Raw genomic sequence first — 7,005 nt, 5'->3', positions numbered from 1 at the left:
TGTAGTTGTTTGTAGAACTTTACCTAATACTTAAAAATTTGAAGTCAACTAATGTAAGTCAATCTAAATTTCTTCTCTTGAGTTTCTGGACATTTATGGTATTTCAAGCGATTAACTCTGTACAAATATTAATAGAGTCTAAATCAGAGTCTAATTCTAGATAACACTAAAAAGAAAGTTCTTGATCTTCTTGTTAGGTGTTTCAACTCCTTTAAACATTTTTCACCTCTCTCAAAATTATCCAAAATAGATACAAGGGTGCTAGCCTCCAAACATATCTTTCTTATTTCCTTATAGATTTTTATGTCGTGAATTTGTCTTTAAATGTAAAAATTAATTATTATTTTTTTTTTTACATAATTCAGTCTTACTTATCTTCTATGTACAAAATAACTGTATATTTTCAAAAACACATATTAAGAACTATTGTTAAGAGAATTTTCTATTTCCAAGTATATCAAAGAAATGAATCGCCATTGCCCTTCATAAAAGTTGTCGTGAGTTCGCTCCTTAAAACTTTTCAAATATAATTTAATGTCTTTTATATGCTTCTATCTTACTTAAACTTTAGATTAAGATGATTTCATTTATTAGAAAGTATAAGAAAAATTCTCTTTATATATATATATATAATATATATATATATATATATATATATATATGACTGTTGAAGAAAAATATTGATAGACTAAAATATTTATTTTGAATTTAAAGGAATATTGTATTTATCTCGATGTTAACTGTTATTACATATAATTTATTTTTATTATATATTTTATTTTTTTATACACGCAAAAAACACGTGCATAGCACGTACACTAAAGCTAGTTTACACAAATAATATAATATTAATTAAGGTGTGTATGCTCGGCCTTATTCCCTTCATAGGTATACAAATCGTTTCTGGAACAGGCTTAAACGTCCATGTACCAGGATTAATTGAATAAAATATCACTATTTAATCCACTGATGGTGTATCCATTCTGCAAATATCACCAGTTTAAGCATATATTCTTTCATCCATTTTGAGTACGTTTTCCTCGTTTTGTTGTTATATTATGGGTTTAAGTTGAACTTCATCTTCATGTTGTGCTGGTTAGCTAGTGGCTGAATGACTGAATCCACTTGAGCACCGGTCACGTGCCACTTGCGTAGGTATTTTATTAAGAGTGTAAATGTATTAAAAATAACTTTTAACCTATATACATATTATAATAAATCAACAAAGAATGTCCAACTGACCACCCTTTATTGAAGTAACGTCACTTGTCACGGTCACCTAGTATGGATCGTGATAATAGAATGTAAACTTATTAATTTTACCAGTGAATTACCACTCGAATCTCCAATTAAGATGTTTGATTCTACATGAAATAGGTTCTTTTATTCTTTTCAAAAACTAAGGAAATTAAATATAATTTAATATTCTAACTTAATTTAAAAGCATTATGCATTCTGAACATGTTACTCCCATCTGACCACCCTTCGTTGCGTTGGAAGTGATTAAAATGTTTGATTCTAAGAAATTAGCTATGTACTAATACTAACAACTAAGGTGTGAAACAAATAGCAAAGTGGTTCTGGTCCAAAGTAGTCCTGGGATATCACTTACTCTGCAGATTCTGATATTTAGATTTGTGGCTTTGACAGAAGATCATATCTTAATTAATGAATTAACTTTATTGCTTGATTGGCCAAACTCTCAAAATTTATTTATTTTGAAAAGTTGTTTATGTTTGATAAATCAATTTGAAAAAAAAACCTTTTGTCGTATTATAGCAGTAATTTGTACTCGACCAAAATACTAGAAAGGCATAATATATACACGGTTACTTAAACTTGTCTAATATTATCACTTAGCTACCTCAAGTAAGATTTGTACCTATTAGATACTTTAACATCAGTCAATATGTGTCTATTAAACAAAAAAGGTTGACATGACAGAAAAGGTGCATTTCACTTCTCATAGGCGTGACAATCTCAAATTTCTATTTTTCATTTTTATTTTTTATTTTTTGAAACCATTTCTTTAGAGTCACCATATAATACACCATCCCACTGCCATGGGTCTGCCATTGCCGTCCTGTAACGATCCGACCGGTCATTTCGAGCATTTGCATCCCGTTCGGTGGTTCGAGGTCATGAGTAGTTTCATATGATGTATTATGACTTATATGAATCGCCGATTTTGGCTTTCAGGTGTTTCAGGATTGATTTTGAAGAATGAATTTCAATGTGGAAGATTTAAGTTGGAAACTGACCAAGTTTGACTTTTGTGTATTTGACCTCAGTTCGGAGTTTTCATGATTCCGTTAGATCCAGATGGTGATCTTGGACTTGAGTGTATGTCCCGATTTGCATTTGGATGCTTCTAGAAGGTTTCGACACTATTTGGTAAAAGTTGGCAATTTGAAGGTTTGGAAAGTTCATAGGTTTTATCGGGAGTTGACTTTCACGATATCGGATTTGGATTATGGTTTCGGGTGTTGGAATAGGTTCTTCATGTGATTTGAAATGTGCGTGCATAATTTGAGGTCATTCCGAGTTGATTTGATATGGTTCGGCACGAATTTTGAAAATTGAAAGTTCAAAGGTTCATTAAGTTGATTTTGAGGCGCGATTCATAGTTTTGATATTTTTTTATGTGATTTGAGGCCTCAAGTAGGTCCATATTATATTTTGGGACTTGCTAATATGTTCGGACGGGGTCCCGAGGAGCTCGAGTGTGTTTCGGATTGGTTCCGAATCATCTTTGGGCTTTCTGGCATTGGTTGAGGGTGCTAGTTCTGGTGTGTCCGCATCTGCGAAGGGCTCGTCACAAATGGGAGCCTGCAGATGCGGAATATTCATTGCAAAGGCAAAGTTGGTCTTTTGTCGAGAAGTCGCGGGTGCGGGGAGCAGGGCCGTATCTGCGGAAAAGAAGAAGCGGTGAGTTGGGGCGCAGAAGCAAGACTCTTCCAGGAGCGGTTAGAGGCTCGCACCTTGTGATGTTGCAAAAGTGGAAATATTTTCGCAAGTGCGAGAGGTCGGATTTCAGTGACTTTCCGCAAAAGCGAGGTTTTATCGCAAAAACAATGCCACGAAAGCTGCTATTGTTTTGCGGATGCGTAAATGCCTGATCCATTCCTATTTATTCGAGGGTTGAGTCTTTCATTTATAGTTTTGAGTTGGGATCTCAGTTTTGGGAGATAATTGAGGTGATTTTCACCACATGAATTAAGGCAACTGATTTCTATTCGATTTTGATTATATTCCATGATTCCATCTTAAATTTTTGCATTTGATTGATGATTTTAGTAGAGAAATCAGGGGTTTTGTCTAAATTTTTCTAAAGATAATATTAGAGAATTGATCATCGATTCAGAGTCCGATTTAAGTAAAATTAGTATGGTTGGACTCGAAATTAAAAAGGGTTTCGGAATTTATGGATTTTGTCGGTTACCGAGGTGAGGACCCGGGTTTAACTTTTTAGTTGACTTTGGTCTTTTGATTAAAAATTTAACCTTTATCGATTGGGTTTGTTTCATGTGGTATTATTTCATATTTTTGAGTTTCTTTTGGCCAATTTCGAGTCGCTCGGAGGTTGATTTGCGCGGGATGGCATTTCTAGAGTGTTGTTTGGCTTGCTTGGTATTTAATTTGGCTTGTTCGAGGTAAGTAACATTTCTAAACTTGAAATTGAGGTATTTACCCTGGGAAAACGTGTTATTTGTGTTGTGATGGGGTGGCGCACATGCTAGATGACGGATGTGTGGGTGTGCACAGTGGTAATTATGATCCAGGTTGAATTTTGTACTGTGTTACTATCAAGTCTTCTTTTATCCATGTAATCCCTATTTGTTAGAGTAATTGAGCTATGACTCTTGTTAGAAATTATATTTAGACTATGTGCTTATTCGGTTGAGACCTAATAAGGTTATTTTTGTTGTTTTGAGTTATCTGCTTTAACTGCAATTATATACTCATTCGTGACTCTTCATTTGCATATAATATCTCAGTCTCTGTTATAATTCACTATTACATTACATGTTATTATAGTTTAAGCAGACTGGTATGAGATTGTGAGCCCTTGAGACTTGAGAGATTGATGACTAAGGTGAGCCTGAGAACCGGGTAGTGAGTGTTAATGTGGATCAGGCTGCATACCACAACAGACCTTATTGGCTTTATAATTATTATGGAATGAGCTGCACTCCGCAGCATGCCTTATAGGCTTTTGATTAGCGCTTGAGCATGATTCGCTCCTCCAAAGTATAATATACTAGCAGTGAGCCCATGCACAGTGATATATACATACGTGCTTTAGTGAGGGACTTATGAGACAAGCACCCATGCAATGTTGAGTGATTTTTCTTTTTTGTGTGTGTGTGTATTTGATATAACTTATCACATGAGAAGACTGTGCATTTCAGAAGGCGTCTTGTGTTTTGATTTTATTGATGCTTCATTGGTAGTGGGATACTCTCCTAGTTGATCGACGACTAATATTTAGATTTGCTATGTGACGCGGGAGAATTATAGAAGTATTTCTCGTTGGATGATTGTGTATGAGAGATGTCTTAGTCATTCGAATGGTGGGGTTGGGATCGGCTATGGTGATTCATGTGTTCTATGGATTTAGAAACTAGGACTTCTTAGAAGCAAATTGTTTTGTGGCTGCAGATTTTGATGATGTGGCCAAAGTTAGCCAAGTGGTAGTATGTATTATGGTGAGGTCTACTTTTGGAGGTTATTTATCCATTTGGGGATGATCGAAGTTGATTTGAGGGCCCATTGGTAGATCCAATGAAGATGTGTATTCTACACTGGGTCAGATTTGTTGACTCAGCATTGTTAGTGTTGAGGGGTGTGCCATTCAGTTAGAGTTAAGCTTATTTGTGTTCTGATATATTCTATGTGTTACTTTTCTATGCTACGATGGGTTGTGATATTTTGGTTATATGCACACATGATGTATCCCATTTGATCCTTGCAGTGAAAGTCAAATGAGATGAATCTTGAGGTGTTGAATGGTTGATGCGCCTTGGTTATGGTCTTCCCTATTTGTGGTATATTCTGCTATCTGTTTCTCCATGCTTATAGTCATGCACTTTGTGTGTTTGTTGTTGATTTGCGTATGGGTGTTGATTTTAAGCATTATGGTTTGAGGTATTTCATGTGGGCCGGTATTTGGATGAGGTCAACGGAGTTATGTTGAGATATGATTCTTTGAGTAGATTTTGTATGTCTTGGTTCTCCTTGTGTGATGGATTATAGCATTGTACTTGTGGTGGTACTTGTTAAGCTTGCAGGACGGTTCTATTATTTGAGTCATTTTTCCATGTTTGAGTACATTTGAATTGTTGCTTATCGGTGCACGGATTGAACAGTTTGTGGCTTGAGGTCTATTAGTGTGTCATTCCACTAGAGTAGCTGTGTTTGATGAGACGAGGTCACTGGACCTGGAATGGGTGCTATGGGATCTGATTACAACATGTTTGAATGAAAAATGTCATTAATCGGCTTAAAATTTGGCTATGGTTCTTGGCGGATAAGGGATCTCCATGACTGGTTGATCTGATGAGTGGTTATGAGTTTTTGAATGTTTCGTTCATCATTGCCAGTGTACGAAGGCTTAGAATAAGGTTTTATTTGATATGAGGCTGTTACCGGTACCAGATTCGTTATTGAGCAACTAATATGGTTGGAAGTTATTGCTATAAGTGAGTTATGTGGAATATCATATGATTACATCTTGGGTTCCGGTTATGGCTTTTACATAATCTTGTTCAGACTTATGTAGTGAGTGGATGTGAGAAACGGGAGTATAATGGATTCTGGATGTTAGAAAATGGGTTCTGAGATTTATGGGCTAAGGTTGAAGGAATAATCTTTTGTTATGTTGGGTTGAAAAACTTATATGGATTGGGGTAACGTGAGATCACCCATGGGTATGTGCACGGGAAGGTTATATGGTGGGTTGATGGCTTTGGAACATCTCTTGGCACGTTGAAGGATGAACATATGTTTAAGTGGGGGAGAATGTAATGACTCGACCGGTCGTTTCGAACATTGGCATCATGTTCAGTAGTTCGAGGGTATGAGTAGCTTTGTACATTGTATTATGGCTTATGTGAATCTTCGGTTTTGGTTTTCAAGTGATTCAGGATTGATTTGGAAGAATGAATTTCAATGTGGAAACTTTATGTTGGAAAAGTTGATCAAATTTGACTTTAATGTATTTGACCTCGGTTCGGAATTTTGATGATTATGTTAGGTCCAAATGGTGATTTTGGACTTGGATGTTTGTTTTGATTTGCATTTGGATGCTTCTAAAAGGTTTCAGCACTATTTGGCGAAAGTTGGCAATTTGAAGGTTTGAAAAGTTCATAGGTTTGGCTGGAGTTAACCTTGATGCTATTGGGTTCAAACATTGGTCCTGGGATTTGGAATAGGTTCTTCATGTGATTTGAAACTTGCATAAAAAATTTGAGGTCATTCCGAGTTGATTTAATATGGTTCGGCACGAGTTTTGGGAATTGAAAGTTTAAAAGTTTATTAAGTTGATTTTGAGGTGCGATTCATGGTTTTGATGTTGTGTTGCATTATTTTACCCTCGAGTAGGTCCGTATTATGTTTTGGGACTTGTTGATAAGTTCGGACTGGGTCCCGAGGAGCTCAGGTGTTTTTCGGAGTGGTTCGGATCATTTGGGCTTTGTGGCATTGGTTGAGGGTGCTGGTTCTGGTGTGTCTACATCTGTGGAGAGCTAGTCGCATATGCAATCTTGCAAATGCGGAATATCCATCGAAGAGTCGAAGTTGATCTGTTGTCGAGAAGCTGCAGGTGTGAGGAATAGAGTCGCATTCGCGGAAGTACAGAAGTGGTGAATTGTGGCCGCAAAGCGAGACTCTTTGCAGGAGCGGTTAGAGGCTCGCACCTACGATGTTGCAGAAGCGGAAGCATTTTCGTAGGTGCGAGAGGTCGGATTTCAGTGACTTTTCACAAAAGCGAGGTTTTGGTCTCAA

Source organism: Nicotiana tabacum, chromosome 18, assembly GCF_000715075.1.
Source record: "Nicotiana tabacum cultivar K326 chromosome 18, ASM71507v2, whole genome shotgun sequence".
In the NCBI taxonomy this organism is placed as follows: domain Eukaryota; kingdom Viridiplantae; phylum Streptophyta; class Magnoliopsida; order Solanales; family Solanaceae; genus Nicotiana; species Nicotiana tabacum.
The sequence above is the reverse complement of the archived record's forward strand: the minus strand, read 5'-3'. Positions refer to the sequence as shown.